A 16,038-nucleotide genomic window follows, 5' to 3' on the forward strand; every position below is an offset into this window, starting at 1 on the left:
AGTTCTAGAAACAGCCTTTATTTCTATTCAGTTCAGCTTATGCCAAACCATAAGGCAAATTTTACCCTCTATCCTCTTATTAATGAAGCACACGTGTATATTAAAAAAATATAGAGTAAGGTATTCCCCTGTCCATACACTGTAGGTCCTAGTCCTGCAATGGAGGACCACCTGAGTGCATGGTCCCACCTAGCAGATTCATCTGTAGGTTTGAGGCCTTCGGCTGTAAACCCCTTGAGGAAAGCAATGTGCTTTCTATGCTGCTACAGTACCTCACATGGCATGACCTCTGCTGTGACTGCAGGCTCTCAGGTATTATTATAAGGAGCAACTAATGCTCTGTCACTGCAGTAAGTGTATGTTTAGATATCCTGTATTGCTAATGCACGTGATTTTTAAATAGTCCTCAGCCTAACCTCAGGTTTTGTGATGAGAACCACAAACAGCAGGAACGACTAATTACTAGTCCAGTTTATGGGTCAGGGAGCAGGCCTTAGATCCTCATTTACACAGGTTTCTTATGATCATGTAAGCCCTACCTCTCCAAGACTATTTTTGTTTGTTTGTTTAGATCAGTTTAAAAAAAAAAATCCTGCGTCCCAAAATAGAGAATGTTTTCCTTTGGAACTGGAAGCAAACACACTTGATGGCTTTAACATCTGCTGGACAATGCGTGGATGGGTGGTGGGCACCTCACACAGTTTTGTGACAAACACATCTGCGTACAGCGTGTCAGATTATAAATCCATGAATAAAGAGTCATTAAAACCTCCCTTCTCTAGCCCACCTGCCATGAAAATAGGCCTTTCACTCTATCTATTTAAACTGAAAATGAGTATTGGGAAGGAAAATGCCGACATTGCAGGGATTCAAGTCAAAATGTCCCCTCCAGTAAAGGAGGTCTGTCAATTGAACTTAAATTGATCCATTGTCTGTCTCCCATCAGGACCCACAAGCCACCCCATGCACATATGCTTCTATTCTTGTTAGAAACCGAGACCTCACAGTCCAAGACCATCGCAGTAACATTTACATCTGTCGTTGGCTTGATCTGAATGTCTGCATAATTCTCAAATACCTTTTCTGCTTTTGCAGCCTCTTAGTCCCTGGTGCAATTTTTGGGTGTAGATTCCAGTGAGATTAGCTTGCTGCCCAGCAGAGCACGAGCCCTCACAGCTCCACCATGAGTGCAAAGCTTTCTGCTCTTGGAAGGGAGGAAAGGAGAAAGAGCCACTTGCACTCTGGATCAACTCTTACCAGAATTCACTTGAGTGCCATGAGGGATAAATTTGGTCCTTTTCTTTCTCTTTTCCTCCAGGCTTGCGGTGGACTTATCATTGTTAGTGTGTCTGAATTATTAGTAGCATTATATTGAAATGCATCTCAAAGGACAAAACAGCCAGGCTGTGCAAGATGCCTGTGACCCTGCAGAGGAGAAAGGGCTTCTGACTTACAGACACCAGTTGAAACTGAATTTACTAGTATATGATGACTGACAAATCACAACGCTTCTCGTAGATTTTTCTCCTTACCTGTAACTGCTTCTTCGTCTGTTCAGACATTGTGAGCCTTGTGACACACTCTGAGCCTTATAACTGCATTAGTAATGCCAGGAAGAGAATAGCTTTTTAAAAGGGGTAAAGCACACAGCACTTTTTCCTGTTACTTATCTCTCTTTCCATGCACACAAACATACAAACGTGCTTTTTTTTCAGCGTGAACCTCTGTACAAGGAATCAGTGAAGCCATCTACTTGTGTATTTTCTGTCACCCACTCTGAAGTGCAAGGCCCATTTGCTGCGTGGGTGCCCTAGCAGGTGTTTGGATGTGCAGGTGTGCGCACAGGCAAAGTCCCAAGCGCAAGCACAGACAAAGATTCGAATACCAGGGCCTTTCAGCCTGAACCTGACACTGCCACTTTAAAACCAGAGACACGGACATCAAAGTTTTCCACTCCGCAGAAGGAATGGACTATTTTTCACCCTTCCAAATGATGTCTCTCATCTCTCTGCCTTTCCTACAGCCTCTCTCTCTCTCTCACACACACTTTTTCTAATACCATCCCTCCCTCTCCACTTCAAACCATGGGAAAAACCTAGGAAAAGAAGCTTGCCGACTAAGGGACCGTTTCGCTGCATTGTGTTTTCCAGCTAGACCTGAACAGACTGAAATCAATTCAGCTCTCTCTCTCTCTCTCTTTCCCTCCCTCTCCCATGTCTTTTTTTGTTTCTCTTAGTTCGTGCTCTCTGCCTTAAGAAAGCCCAGTTTAGTTATATCCATCCCCATAGCAATCAAGTGACCAGCGGTTTTTTATTGCTTGTAAAAACACAGTATCTTTTTCATGGGAGTCAGGTTCTTCTTTGGTTTGAAATGCCCAGTGAGCAGTGGCAACAACGTGCAGAATCTTTGATCAATTCTCACATATCCATTTGAAGTATCTCTAGTACACCCATCAAAAGAAAGGGGCTTGGTAATTAATATTTTAATATAGTGTACCAACCTGTCACTGTGTTATTGGCAAGAGGTTTGATTTAACAGAAGCACGCAGAAATACCTGTATCTGATCTGAAACGCTACGTGCTCTAAAAAATATACATTTTTAAAGCTGAAGTCCAGCTGTTGCTGTATTAATATCCTCTGTTTTTTATTTGCTCCTACCTTTTGGAAGGTTTCAGTTTTCATTCTGAAATTTTCCAGGCTTGCTCCCAATACCGAGGTTATAACTGCAGGGTAAGAACCAGAGAGAATGCAAGAAGGTTCACTGGAAATTCGAACAGGCGAGATTCAGCACAGCAGAGCCAGCAGCCTGAAGAAGGCAGAAGTGTCACTTCAATTTTGATCGTACCACCTGTTGACAAAGGGACAGAATTAAGGTGTGTGTGCAACCTGACTTTTATGCCTTCCAATCTTTGGAATAGTTAATTACACAGTTAGTGTTCCCTTAACATACTTTTTTCTTTCCCTGAGTTGTCTGGGGTCTCAGGGCCAGATGTGAGGTTGCTGTAAAACAACAGTTTCACTGCATTTAACAGAATTATGCTGCTTTGCATCGGAACAGGGTATCACCCAAAGACAACACAAAAAATTATCCACCTGGCCTATCCAGAACTTCCATAATAAAGAAAACCCAGCAACCAAAACTAACCACAAAACAGAAATGTCCAGTGAAAGCCAAACACCACCATTGCAAAACAGTTCAAGCAAGAAAAATAAAGGTGTTGTGAAGTTGCAGGTTATCACCACCACCCAGCAGGCCTGAGCCCCAGGGGGGATTTTATAGCTTGCCCTAAAAAACATCAACGTTCTCCCAGTCAAACTGGACTTGCAAAGTCTAGCCAGAAAATAATGGCATGCCAAGAGCTTTTTCTCGTGTAGCCCCAGTTGACCACAAAATGGTGAGGTCTTGTTATGCTTTAACAATAGCTAGATCAAAACCAGCACTGCAGAAACCCACTTACCGCTTACAAGGCGCTCAGTTCAGGTCATGTCATCCATCACCCGGTCCCAGGGGGGCTACATCCCGTTTAAGAACTGAATTGTCACCTTCTGTGCTACCTGCAGTTTCCAGCTGGAGGCTGGAGCAATCCTAAATACAAGCCATTGCACTCAAACCTGCCTTCCAGATTGACAAACTCAAAGTCGGTTGTCTGTCTGTCACTGCCTGCTGAGTATCTGTGAAAGTCAAGCAGAGCTGTTGGGTGCTCAACACCACTGGAAATGTCATTTTATTTAGGTGCCTAAATACTGGTTTCAGTGTCTAGCTTCTGACTCTTAACACTACACGTGCTGCGACTCACCTGCCTTTTGTACTACTTTGCTGTGATAGGAGCTTTAATACTACAATTCCAAATCATTTCACAATCAGCACAACACAGCGTGGGCTGTTTTTCCTCTACCACCTCAAATACACTGGCAGTATCTGGTAATTGCCTTGCAACTTAAACTACCAGAGATTTGTAACCAGTATCTTCCAAGTATCCTTATTTTGGCCGCACTCAGAATGTGGCCTAATTATTTTCAGCCAGCTGCACAGCTTTTCAGAGCTATGTTTCAGGAGAAGAGGTGATTAATTATGACCCTAATTTTGTGCAAAACAGACTTTTGGGTGAAGGAATTGAAGAGCTCAGCCATTCAGGTCAGCAACAATTTCATTTGGTTTATACATGTCAGTATTGTGTGTGTGTTTATAAATATTCTCTGTATTTAATAAACAGTGTATTGTGTAAATACAGTTTACCAAGTATTTTTCCTATAAATGAATATATGCCGAGTAACTTGCAGTATAACAGATTCTATACAAAATTGGAGAAAAGGGCAAATAAAATATTGTACAATGAGGAAATCCTAGATGATAATAGATATTTGTCTTAGAGCATAAACAAAAGTGGCTAGAGTTAGTTATCTTCACTGTGAGGTACCTCCTGATTAGTGTGCTTAATCATACAAAAGTAACGGTCTCTTGGAAGGTTTAGCACTTTTTTCCTTTCTTTCTTTTTTTTTTTTTGAGAAAAACAATGCTGTGATAAAAAGAGAAAAAAAAGTAAAAAACTTGGGGCAAAGCTTCAGTGTATTGTCATTGTTGTGGGTGTATTTTCAGGAGCAGTTTTGCAAGAGCTCAGTTTTTTACGTGCTATGATTTCTTCTGACTCCTTATTTTATATAATACAAGATTAAAATCTGAATATAAGCTTTTTCAAACACTTGTAGGTGCTGAAACTGCCTGGCAGCTCTAGTTGCCCACTTCCAGGACTGCTGAACTTTTCTAGCTTGCAAATAATTGTCATGATTGTGTGTAAATGCCATCTCTTGGGACTCCTGTGATAGATACTGTAGGAATGCAGTTCCCCTGGAAGTAGCCAAGAGGGATCCACTTCCCTGCACATCTTAAAACATTCTTTGTGGAAAAACTCTTTCTCTCCGTCCAGACTCTCAATTATGTCCCTGAAAATCCTGGGAAGAGGGTCGAAAACAGGGTACACACTCCAAGAAACAAAAAATATGAAAGTTAACAAGGGAATGGGGGAGAATAAAGACATTTTCCCACTCGTACGAACAGATGGACAAGAATAGCCTTCTGAGCAATCTGAACTTTGTACAGGAGCATAAAGGCAGCAGACGAACATTGTATTAGAAAGGCAGAGGAGACAACTACAGTGAGAAAGCAGAGAGATGGTGTTGAGACACTTTCGGGGGGGGGGAGATGATTCGTTGGGCCAAGTGACCTTTTCCCATCCAGCAATTTCTTCTGTCCCAGTGCAGAATGACAATGGGAACCCAATGGCAGCGCAATCTGACATCCACCTCCATACCGAAAGAGATTCAACTCGACCGTGCTGCGCTGCTGTGGCCATGGGGTGCTGTGAAACAAACCAGACCCAAGTTTCCAACTTGCCCTCTTTTCTGTTGTTGTTGTTATTGCTGTTTGTTTCCATTCACCCCCTTTTATTCTCCATTTTTTTTCTGTCTTGACTCTGATGGGGGCTCTTTTTGTGCAAAACAAGCCCTTCTGATCTCTTTGAAAGGCCAGCTCTTGTCATTCTTCCAGATCATCATTGTATGACATGTTTTTATATCAGACTGACAAAGGAGCTATTTGATCAGGGGGTATGGTGTGTGATTGTAAGAAATTCAGCTAGCCGGTGGCAACTATTGTTCCCCAAAGCGGCTCCCTGACCCCATTCTATTCAAGGAAAAACTCCCTTGGAGTGGCCTCTATTCATTGAGTAACACCAGTCCGCAGTCTCACTCCAGGAGTATGCTCAATTCAGAGGTGTGTCACCGATATTGCCCATCAACCAGCCTTTAACTCTTTCATCAGCATTAGGGTTCCAACACAACAGCTGTTATCATAGGATGAGCCGGGGATGGGGGGGGGTCGCGATGCATTCCAGCTCGCTGGAGCTCTCCTTATCTTGGAGAAATTTAACCTTCCTTTCAAAAGTTGCCTTGGAAAATATCCGTCTGCTGCTTTCTGCAGAGTGCAGCCCGAGTTGTTTGCCTTCCCATCCCTGTGCCCTGAAATGTCCCAGTTTGTTATTCAGCTTCTAAAACAAGTACCTCTGTGCTCACTCAGGCTAATGAGGGGTTTTGCATTGATTTAAATGGTCTCCGAATTTGGCCTAAAATGGTCTGTGACCCTCCTGCAACCCAATCCCACAACCTTCCCTCTCCCAAATAATTTTGTACCCACGTGTGCGTCCATGGCACCAGTGCAACTACTGGCTGTAAGAAAGAACACACAGCCGAGACTCATCTGCCTCCCTAGGAGACATTTCATCTCACATTATCAGCAGAGAAAACTTAGGGCATTCCCACAAGCTCCGAGAAGGCTATTCACTGAAACTACTCCTGCTTCCTTGAATGGAGCCCTCCATGCACTAACACAGAGCCTCCAAAACCCAGGCAAATCAGTGCAAAAGCTCCCGTTAGGTTTAAGCAGCCGTGGATCAGGCCCACAGTCCTGTGTGTGCAGTGGTTATAGAGCATTGCCATGCAGCCAGAATGGGATCAGACTCAGGCGCGAGATGGCAGACAGCAATGGATTTGGCACCACGGTGATCAATGGTTTTGAACACTATTGGGAGAACTGTCTAGATGACAGGATTAAAACTGGCCAGCCCAGTACAAATGAAGGTACACAGGTCACTGACTGTGCCTTGGGGAAGTGTCTGAAGCAGATTAAACTCAGTTCATCCATCTTAGCATGGCTCTGCTGCATCTTTCAGTGCAAAATTCTTTCCCCATGCAATGAGCACGTCCACTGGCTCTTGCAGGCCATCCATCTCTTGACATGGTTGCAGTGTCCCAGGAACAGAGTTACTTGCAGGGCTTCCTGGCGAACCATTAGCTTGCTCCCCTGGTTGGAAACACAGCTCTGCTTTCAGCATCACCGCTAGACCCCCTCCACCTTCTGTAGCCTTCCTCCACCGGCAAGCATCCTGCCTGGGCTTTGGTACCACCTTGATAGCGGCTATCTCCGGGATCGGGATTTGTTAATAAACTCGGGCTCCCTCTGCTGGGACAGAGCACAAAATACTGGGGGGGGTCTGTCTGCAGGACAGGGTTAGTTCACTGCTGGGCTTTTGGCTTTTTTTCCCATGACATTTCAGTAGATGTCATGATGAACACTGCATTTTTCTCCACTGGGTGATAACGGTGGAATAAACAGCAATGCTTTGCACTGCAGCGTCCTTCACTGCATGCTCCAAAACCTCTGGGAAACTTGCATTAAACTTCCAGTGACCTGTGAAGTGATTTGGCACCATCTCCATTTTATGCAGGGGGCAGGAGGAGCTCAGGTAGTCGACCAGTTGTTCCATGTCACGAGCTGAAATGTGTGGCCCTTGCCCCTGTCCATTGAGACAGACATATTCCCACACCACAATGCTGGATTTAACCCCTCTGAGAACAGTCCTTTAAAATGCTTCTGCCACAGACCTGCTCTCCACCACAAGAAACTTTTTGCATCAACCCCAGATGACCACAACAGTTGCAGCAGACTGGGGAAACCCTCTCCTCCCCTCACCCAGGAGCATGCTCTGCAGAAAGACCCAGTTGTGTACACAGAAAGCTGCTTCTTGGGGGGCTGTGTCTGCGCAGCCATCTCTGCATCACAAATAGAAGGCACTTCCCTGCTCCACCCTCACCATGCTAAGCTGCCACCCCATGATTTAAAGCATGGGGGAAAGATTCAGGTGCAGACCTGCTAGCCAAGCATTCCCAGTGTGCAGAGGTGTAACATCCCTGAGCAAAATCGGTTAGCATGGCGAAGAACTGCATTAACTGGGCCTGCTAAGATAAATCAAGAAAAGGGGAATGTGGGTTAAACCTCAGGAAAAAGGTCCAGCCAAGAGTGAAACTTGCTAGGAAAGAGAAGCAAACCCAGTCCTTGAGTAGAACAGAGAAAGCTGCAGAGAAGATGCTTCAGGGAGACTTTCCCAGTGGTCTAGGACTCTTCCCATCTGCTGCCTATGAATTCAGCACGCTACATTATCTCTATGACCTTTAATCCACCCCTAGTTACTGTGCAGAATGTTACTGCATCAACATTTTTTCCAACAAAAACTGCAGTGTAGATCGAATTAAATGCATTTCCTCAGCAAAGCTGCTGCCTTCATTGCTCACGTCTGTGCTTCCTGCCCAGAGATCACTGCTGAGGGTAAGCAGGCTGGTCTGGATGCTCTAGTTTCAAGGAAGGTCAGACATTTCCCTAGCAGCTCAGTACAGGCCAAATAACTCAAGGAGACCTGTTGCCTTCCATGACAGCGATGACAGCAATGACAGCTCTCGCCAGTAATTTGGGCACCCAGCTTGCAGCTAAGTTCATAGTACCGTCCTGCAGCATCCTGACGTTCACCCTGCTGCCTCCAGTCTTACCTAGGGCTGAGCCTTCTCTATGTAGGCTGTTGGCGGAGGTATAGATTCACTGCTTTGATGGGGAAAGATTTGCTTCACCACAATGTGTGTCCCTGAAACAATATTACAGCAAACAGCTTCAGAGTTCCTATCTCCATAGGGACCAGTTATAGGTTTAAATCAGAGCAAGCAGCAACACAGGAAGGTTTCTGGGGATGAGGGCTCCGTACTGTGTTGATGACTCTCCTCTTCCCCATCCCGAGCTCTTCGTGCCCCACCGGCACCCACCCTACCTTTTGCCTGGCTGACCGCTCTTCGGGCTGCTTATGGCTTTTTGTATTGTGGTCACTTACCAGGTGGCCTGCTTCAAATAACAGCTCCAATCCTGCTTCAGATAACAGCAATGGCAGTGTGTATCCCATGCATAAAAACCAGCAAGGGAGCACACTTGGGAATAAATCAACACACTCAGAGCTTTTCTGCACGGACAGCAGCCGGGAAGGCCAGACCCATAAGTACCGATGGTTTCGGTGCACAGTACCCGTGATGCTGCCCAGACAGTGGAGCAGAGTCTGATCGCAGTGTCTGATGTCCCCCGAGAAGTCAGTGGAGCTCCTCTGGACCATGCATCAGGACAGGGTACGGCCGGGTCAGCCCAGCTCGCCGTGCCATGGGGTGCACCCTGCTCTGGGGTGGAGCAGGCAGCAGAGAAGCAGCAAGCAGTGGGTGCTACCCCGCAACCTAGCCATGAAATAGCTGTCTGTGTCACTGGGGTTTTGCCTCACTGGCATTTCTCTAAGTGAGAGACCTGAAGCAGCCCATTAGGGATTCACTTGGTCTCAATAGCAGAGGCTACACATTTGTCACCTCTGGGTGCCCTCGCGGTGACAGGAGGACTAAAAGCCCACGTGCTTCACTGACTGGCTCTATCTTCCCTCTCCTCCCCATGGACATTCATTCCCAGGGAATGTACTTTAGGGAGCACAGTGGTGGGACCCACAGCCCCTCCTTCCCTCTCTGCTGGCAAGCCCAGCTGCCCAGCAGAGAGGGATCCTCTGCCTTCTTCTGGCTTTCCAGCTGGGACTTACCCACGCTGCTGCCTGCTTTGTCCCCTCCGCTGTTTGTCCCTTTGCTCACATCACCAAGAAAGCCTTCCTCACCATAGGTAGCAAATACAAAAGAAATGCCCATCCTCACCATGTGTAAGGTGATCCCATGTCACAGTGTTGAGCGTTTGTCCGAAATCCCAGCTCACGGAGCCTCGCCATCAGCGCAAAAAACTCAGCTGTGATTTTCTCTTCCCTATGTGGAAGTTTCTCATCCTTGCTGATGCTTAAGGCAAGCTCCCCCCAGGGAGCCCCAGACTTGATTTGGGGAGCCCTGGCTGGTGACTGGAATGCCTGGGACCATAGTGGCCTGGGGGCTGACACATCCCACTGCACCAGCTGGCAGCATGGCCCATGGGGAGGCCACCTCCACGTCACACTGTGCCACCCTGGTGTTCAGCCTTGTGCCAGGAACGGCACATCTCCTTCTTGTGAGGCGGTTGGAGGGGAGCGTTGGTGGAGGACAGGCAGCTGCTGTGGTGGAGACAGTCATCAAGCTCAAGTCGTCCCCCTGCACCGATGTCAAGTGCACGGCGAACCCACGGCTCTGCAGGGGAAGGTGGTGAAACCTTCAGCTCCTTGCAATGATCGCTCTGAGAGGGAGTGAAGTGCAGACACTTGTCCAGGCCTTGCAACAGAGGCTGTGAGGGCTCAGCACGTGTCAGCAACCACCGTCTCCCCTCTCGGTCCCCCCAGTCCTTTAGGGGCTGGGGATGCCCCTTTACCAGCCAGCAACAATTAGCAGGAAAGACCTTTTCTTATAATTAACCAGGTTGTGATAGTCGTGGGATTTGGGTCAGTGCGGCAGGTGCTGCACGTACTGCCACAAGCCACAGCCTTGGGAATTTGCAGTTTCCGCAGCACCTTTCCTCTCCTTGCCCAGTCATGTCCCCTCCATCTTTTGGTCACACCTCAGCAAGTGCTGTGGGACAGCATCTGGGGACAGCAACCAGCTCTTGAAATGCAGATTCTGCCAAAACCTTCAGGTATATGAAAACCTCCGCACTCACTGCTGTTGCTGTGCTGGCTTAGTGTAGGGGAATTGCAGGTATGGGCATTGAGGATAATTAGTTCAAACCAACCTCTGCTCACATCCGAGCTCATCCAGAGCAATTCTAGTGAAGTCAGAGGAACGACTGTGGCTTTACCCATCACAGCTGAGAGCAAAAATAGCTCAGACTTCACCAACTAAGTATTTGAACGACCAGAGATGGAGCCCTCCTGGGCAAGCATGAGACTTGGGATTTCAGGATTCATTGTAAAATAAATGCTACCTTTGCTTTAGAGACGTGCTGTAGCCTTTGCAGCAGGAAACAAGGGACAGGAGACTGTAACCATGCCTTAGCTGCACCTCCATTCCTCTCTTCTTCAAAACAGACTGAAGTTACAGGGGTCCCGACTGAATGAGGGTTACAGCTCCACAGTTGGCTTCAGTTGCTCTGCAAGTCCCTGCAAGAACCTCTTGGAAAACACCAGCCCTGAGCAGAGAGACATCACTCTAGTGGGTGGTCACTGTATCATTTCTCCTCCCAAGATCCTGGACACAAGCAAGCCAACGCCAGACTCCATCGCCAGATGCTGCAGCCAAAACACTTGGCTACACTTCACAAGAGATGTTGACAGATGGAAATCAGCTTTAAAAAATCCCTACAAGAGCTTGCAGAGACCTGGAAAACCCACTTGCAGTGCCTGCAGAAGCTTGGTCAGGTTGGATGGCACTGTAAGCTGGAAGAAGAGAGTACAAGATCAAGTGCCATGAGTTGAAGTTAGGCAATTTTCAACCAGAAATACCAAATAATACTGAAATATGGAGTCCCTGCAGGATATCCTTCTTTCCTTTTCCTTAAATAAGGACTACGGCTTTCGCTCAGAAGGCACTGAGCAGGATCCTCTCAACCGAGTATTGCAGAAGACTGGGACGGACATTCAGAGTAATCCCCATGACCTTGAAATCTGCTCACGTACAAAAGCAGGTTCCTTCCAGTGAGGATACGGGACAGAGTCCAACCTTCAGTCAAAGCTGGGGAATCGGACACGAGGTTTAGAAAAAGATCAGTTTTGTGGTTTTGTACTTCATTTATAGCTCAGATTATTGCATATATACATTGCTTCCCCCATTGGACCACTTCCATAACGTTTCTTGGCCTCTTGCAGATTGATTCAGCTGATTCGCAGCTCTGCCAGGATTTCTTTCAAATCTTAATCTTTCTGTGCACTAATTCCTCCCACTCCTCTAAAATGGGGCCATGCCACTTGCTTTCAGCTCCATCTGGAAGTTCCTCAGGGCTCACCCTGTGTCTGCGCAGAGCCCAGAACAGCATCGGCTGCTCTGGCACAAAATATAAGGAGGAATGAGGATGCGAGACTTTGGCGAAATAGCCCTGGAAAGTCTTTGCTGCTTCTCTTGCTGAATTCTCCGCTGAGGGTTTGGCTCCGTTTGCGTTGGCCGCTGAAAGCTAAGCCAGCCTGATGATGATGGAGCATTTTTGATGTCTAAAAAAAGCCCCCAACAAAACCAACCGTTTCTGTTTATAACTGACCTTCCCTGTTACACAGAAAAAGTCTGAGCAGCCAGAGCTCACCCGGCTCCAGCAGGTGAGAGGCACCCGTCACCACCTCCTGGAAGGATGCATTTAGCAACAGCTGAGGGGGAATGAGACACTCAGAAGATGCACAGACCAGGATGGCTGTATTCAACCCAGTTAAATACACACGCTGCAAATAAAACATTTGCTCACAGACCTGAGGAGTGGGAAAACTGGGTTGTCAGGTCTCCTGCTTACCCCAAACTTCTCATTTTTCCCTTTGTGAGAATCTGTTTCTCCTTGTACGGACCGGAGGGAGAAACCCTGACCGACCCCCGGGATGCAGAAGCTCACTGCACATGCACTGCCTAGCACAGGGGGAGTTCCAGATGCAACCCGCCCTCCCCAGCCTCCTCAATAAGGGCGGCAAGGTAATCCCAACATGGGAGAGAGCAGAGCTACTTTTAGTAGTTATTTGATGAAATAAGCAACTTTTTCCTGTTTGCACAAGGAATATCTAATACAGCTAATTACAGAAAACGTGCACCATTCTGGGGTATGTACTGGTGGGAATCTGGGACAACCGTACCTCCTGTGCAAGGATGGCAAAAGCATGGCACCGGGAGGAACCAGTTCTGCACTTGGAGGAACCTTGTGGGAAGATCTTTGAAACATCTACATGGGTCTCAGGTGCCCGTGTCCTGCTGCCGGGACCCAGCTTCAGAAACAGAGCTCAGGCCGCGCTGCCAAGGCCCTGGCAGGACCACAGGTCCCCGAGTGCCCTCAAAAGCAGGAGGACCATGGTGTTGTGCGCCGAGGTGCTAACTCCTCACCCTGCACCGCTCTGCTGCCCGGCGCCGTTGGAGTTTACATTTCACAAGGTCAACCTCTGCAGCGCGTCCTCCGCGTTTTCAAAGTCTTTCCCTAACAGGTGGCTGTCTCCCTCCTCCCCGTACATGCTACAGCTTGAATCAGCCACTTTGATCAGAGGGAAAATATCCCGGGGGAAAAAGCCCTTGATGTAGCACCAGCAATGTGTTCGAACCAACCTGCCAGTGCACAGTGGAGAACCAGGGCCTGAAACAGCGGAAGGAAACGGATGAAGACCTGACCAGTAATCTTAAACAAAACCCTGCCTGAACGCTGGGACTCAAAGGGTATTTTACAGATTTCATAGAGATACTCACATCTGCAGATGAGTCTGTGTTGCCTACCAGCAGACACAGGCCAGTGTCCCAGGCTGCTCGAGGCATCCCCAGGCTTGCATATGCTGATGGGAATTGCTCTCTCCCAGTACCAGCTCCCAGCTGGTAGTGCAGATGGAAATGACCCAGGTGATTTGTGGAAACATCTGAACATCCAAACTAATCTTTGCAGATTTGCTGGCTGGAACAGTAACTATGGAAGGGAGCTGGACACCGAGCAGTTCCCATCCATGGGGGCTTTGAATGCTGTGATGCTCCATGAGTACAAGTGGTTGCCTTACAAACAGTGGTGGCTGCCTACCTGGAGCACGGTGTGGTGGCAACACTGGCCTGCTGGCTGCCAGTTCATCCTGACACACCGCAACAACCCATGCTTTAATCAAAATGGATAGAAATCCTGGTCATCACCTTGCCTGCTCTACTGGTGTGGGACAGCTCGAATGTTTGTCTGAGCCAGATGCGTTCACAAAGTCTTGGCTTTAATGGCATTTTGTGAAACAGGTTGGCTCCTCCACTGCAGCCCCAACTGCTGAGAAATCAATCATTACCAGCAGTTAGCTGTTTGATGGTTAACAGCCTGAATTGAAGCCAAACTGGTTGTTAATTGGACTAACAACTGATTTCAAGGGGTTGTTTTGCAGGGCCCAACACTCCCAGCAATTGACTTGGAGTTGTAACTAGCAGCCAGGCAGCAATTAACGGAGCCGATGGAAATTCGCAGGCCATTACCAAAGGACCAGCTCCCAGCTGGGCATCTGCTTCTCACGGGGTGATGGGGAGCGCAGCCACGTCCTGGGGCCTGAGCAGGCAAGTACAGCCAGCACTCAAGGTCCCATTTCACATCTCAGCAGCCAAAATTTTCCTATTGATGTACAGCCTGGGTCTTGTCATTCTGCACTTCGGCTATGCCAGCAGCTTTTTTTGGATGTTGTCATTGGAGTTTTTCTCATGTTTGCTATGAACTTCCACAGGGACACCTTCCAGCCCTCCTTCAAATCCCTTCCCAGGACTCTCTTTTGTTGAGGTAGCAACTAGATCTGTGGTTAGGTCTGTCTGCCAGCTTATGCCACCTGCTACAGCCAACCGTAAAAAATGGCATGTCTTTGGGACAAGGGCTACCATTTACTCTGTGAGCGGCTCCTAAAAGAGGAGAGTCCGGCCACCAAGATGTGCTACTACAGCAGAAAGAGTTGGCAAAATAATCACAGCAAGAGTGAGGCTGAGTTTTTCCTTCTTCTGCTAGAAAAGCTTTAAGACAAAAAAAAAAAAAAAGAAAAAGAAAAAAGACCATTGGTCATATTGGCAGGAGAGGCCAGCCCAGGAAGCGAGGACCCTTCGCAGTGCCATGGCGATGGCTGAAAGGGGTTACTCCACGGCTGAACAGAGGACTTGAGCAGGAGCAAGGGCACAGATCAGACACCCACCAAACTGGGGAGGCTCTGGCAGGCCTCACCACCCCGTTTCCAGTCCACAACAATCGACAGCACAAGCTTAGCAAAGTGGCAATACCTGGGCATGGCTGGAGTGTTTCTTCCCAACACAGCCAAGCCTCCCCCAGCCTCTGAGCCAGGACTTTGCAACCACAGATTGTATCTTGGTCATCACATCTGACAGCCTGGAGGGACCTTCTGGTGCTATAGCCGCTATGAACATAGGAGAGATGCTGTAAGTCACATGAAGCCCAAGAGCATCCCCTCTGCTCCCAGTACAGCAAATCTAAAGTGTTTCATTGTAGAGTAGCCTGGGCCATTAATCGGGTGATCTGGAGTAATGGCTGTAATCGTCAACCCATCCACACACGAGCCCTCTCTCATCCTCTAGCTGACATGGCACAGGGCCAGTGGGTGGACAAGCAGCTTTACTAGAGCCTGGCACCAGTTTCATGCTGACTTTGGCCCAGAAAGGCTGCAGGTTCCCATTAACCAAGTCCCAAATATCCCTCCAACATCTCCCAAGAGCTCCTGTGATGCACCAAGCCACAGCTGCCATGTCTCCCCAGGCCCACGGGTTGTCAACACCAGAGGACACAGATTGCACATCCTCACTCCAGGAGGAAGGCAAACAGCAAACTTGGCCATCAAAGGTCTTCTGCAGCAAAGCCACAGCAGCCACCCCAAACTGCTTACCCCAGTCCTGAAGGGCAGCCTCCAGCCCCAACCCCAAAGCAGAATGTGGTTGCAGCTCCCTGGGACCCTGCCCTGAAGGAGATTTCCAGGAGGAAAATTGGGGGGTGGCTCCATTTCTAGGGGAGAGCTGTTACTGCTGTAGGCGTGTGTGGGGAGGGGGCAAATGGGAAGCGGTGTGGTAATGAGGAGCAGATGTGTAGGTGCTTGGAGCATCCCAGGTGCTACAGAAGTGCTAAGTGTTATTATCATGGCCAGGAAACAGGCTGTGAAAACCCACTGTACTCCACATCCCTTCGCTCTGTGCCTTCTCCAGGATCTGGAGCCGACTCTCCCCATCAGCCTCAGGAAAACAGGAGCCAGCCTGGAGGTGCCTTTGGCTGCAGCCATGCTGGGGACACCGTGGTCAGAGGGGCTGTGCGGAAAGGAGAGGACCACAGAGAGACCAAGGCTTACCAGGAGAGGTGTGTCTGGTCCCTGCGTGGCCAAGAAGACTTTGCGCCCTGTTACAGCATGACGCAGTCCCCCAACACATGCAATTCAGTAGCAGTGTGGAAAGATGTTTCCCTACGTGAGACTCATTTTGTAGCCACCCTGCCCAAAGTTACCCACCTCATGAGCTCCTGGCCCTGGAGAGTCATTCCCTTGGGACAGCACTGAGGTAATTTCTGCTCCACCCTGTGCCTCCCTCCAGGATGCTCCTGTGGCACTGGGGTCCACAGCC

The 16,038-nt window shown here is 48.2% G+C and overlaps 1 long non-coding RNA gene across 2 annotated transcripts; it reads right to left on the bottom strand.

The window, feature by feature from the left end:
- Positions 1-9,416: 9,416 nt before the first annotated feature.
- On the bottom strand, positions 9,417-15,365 carry LOC127017829 (uncharacterized). Of its 2 annotated transcripts, none has more exons than XR_007766652.1 (3): positions 15,318-15,365; positions 14,701-14,834; positions 9,417-14,439 (listed from the first exon to the last, which is right to left on the bottom strand). It is a non-coding gene; the product is annotated as an uncharacterized LOC127017829 (long non-coding RNA). The 2 variants fall into 2 exon arrangements; XR_007766651.1 differs by having other exon boundaries at positions 14,616-14,834.
- Positions 15,366-16,038: the final 673 nt, after the last annotated feature.

Source organism: Gymnogyps californianus, chromosome 6, assembly GCF_018139145.2.
Source record: "Gymnogyps californianus isolate 813 chromosome 6, ASM1813914v2, whole genome shotgun sequence".
In the NCBI taxonomy this organism is placed as follows: domain Eukaryota; kingdom Metazoa; phylum Chordata; class Aves; order Accipitriformes; family Cathartidae; genus Gymnogyps; species Gymnogyps californianus.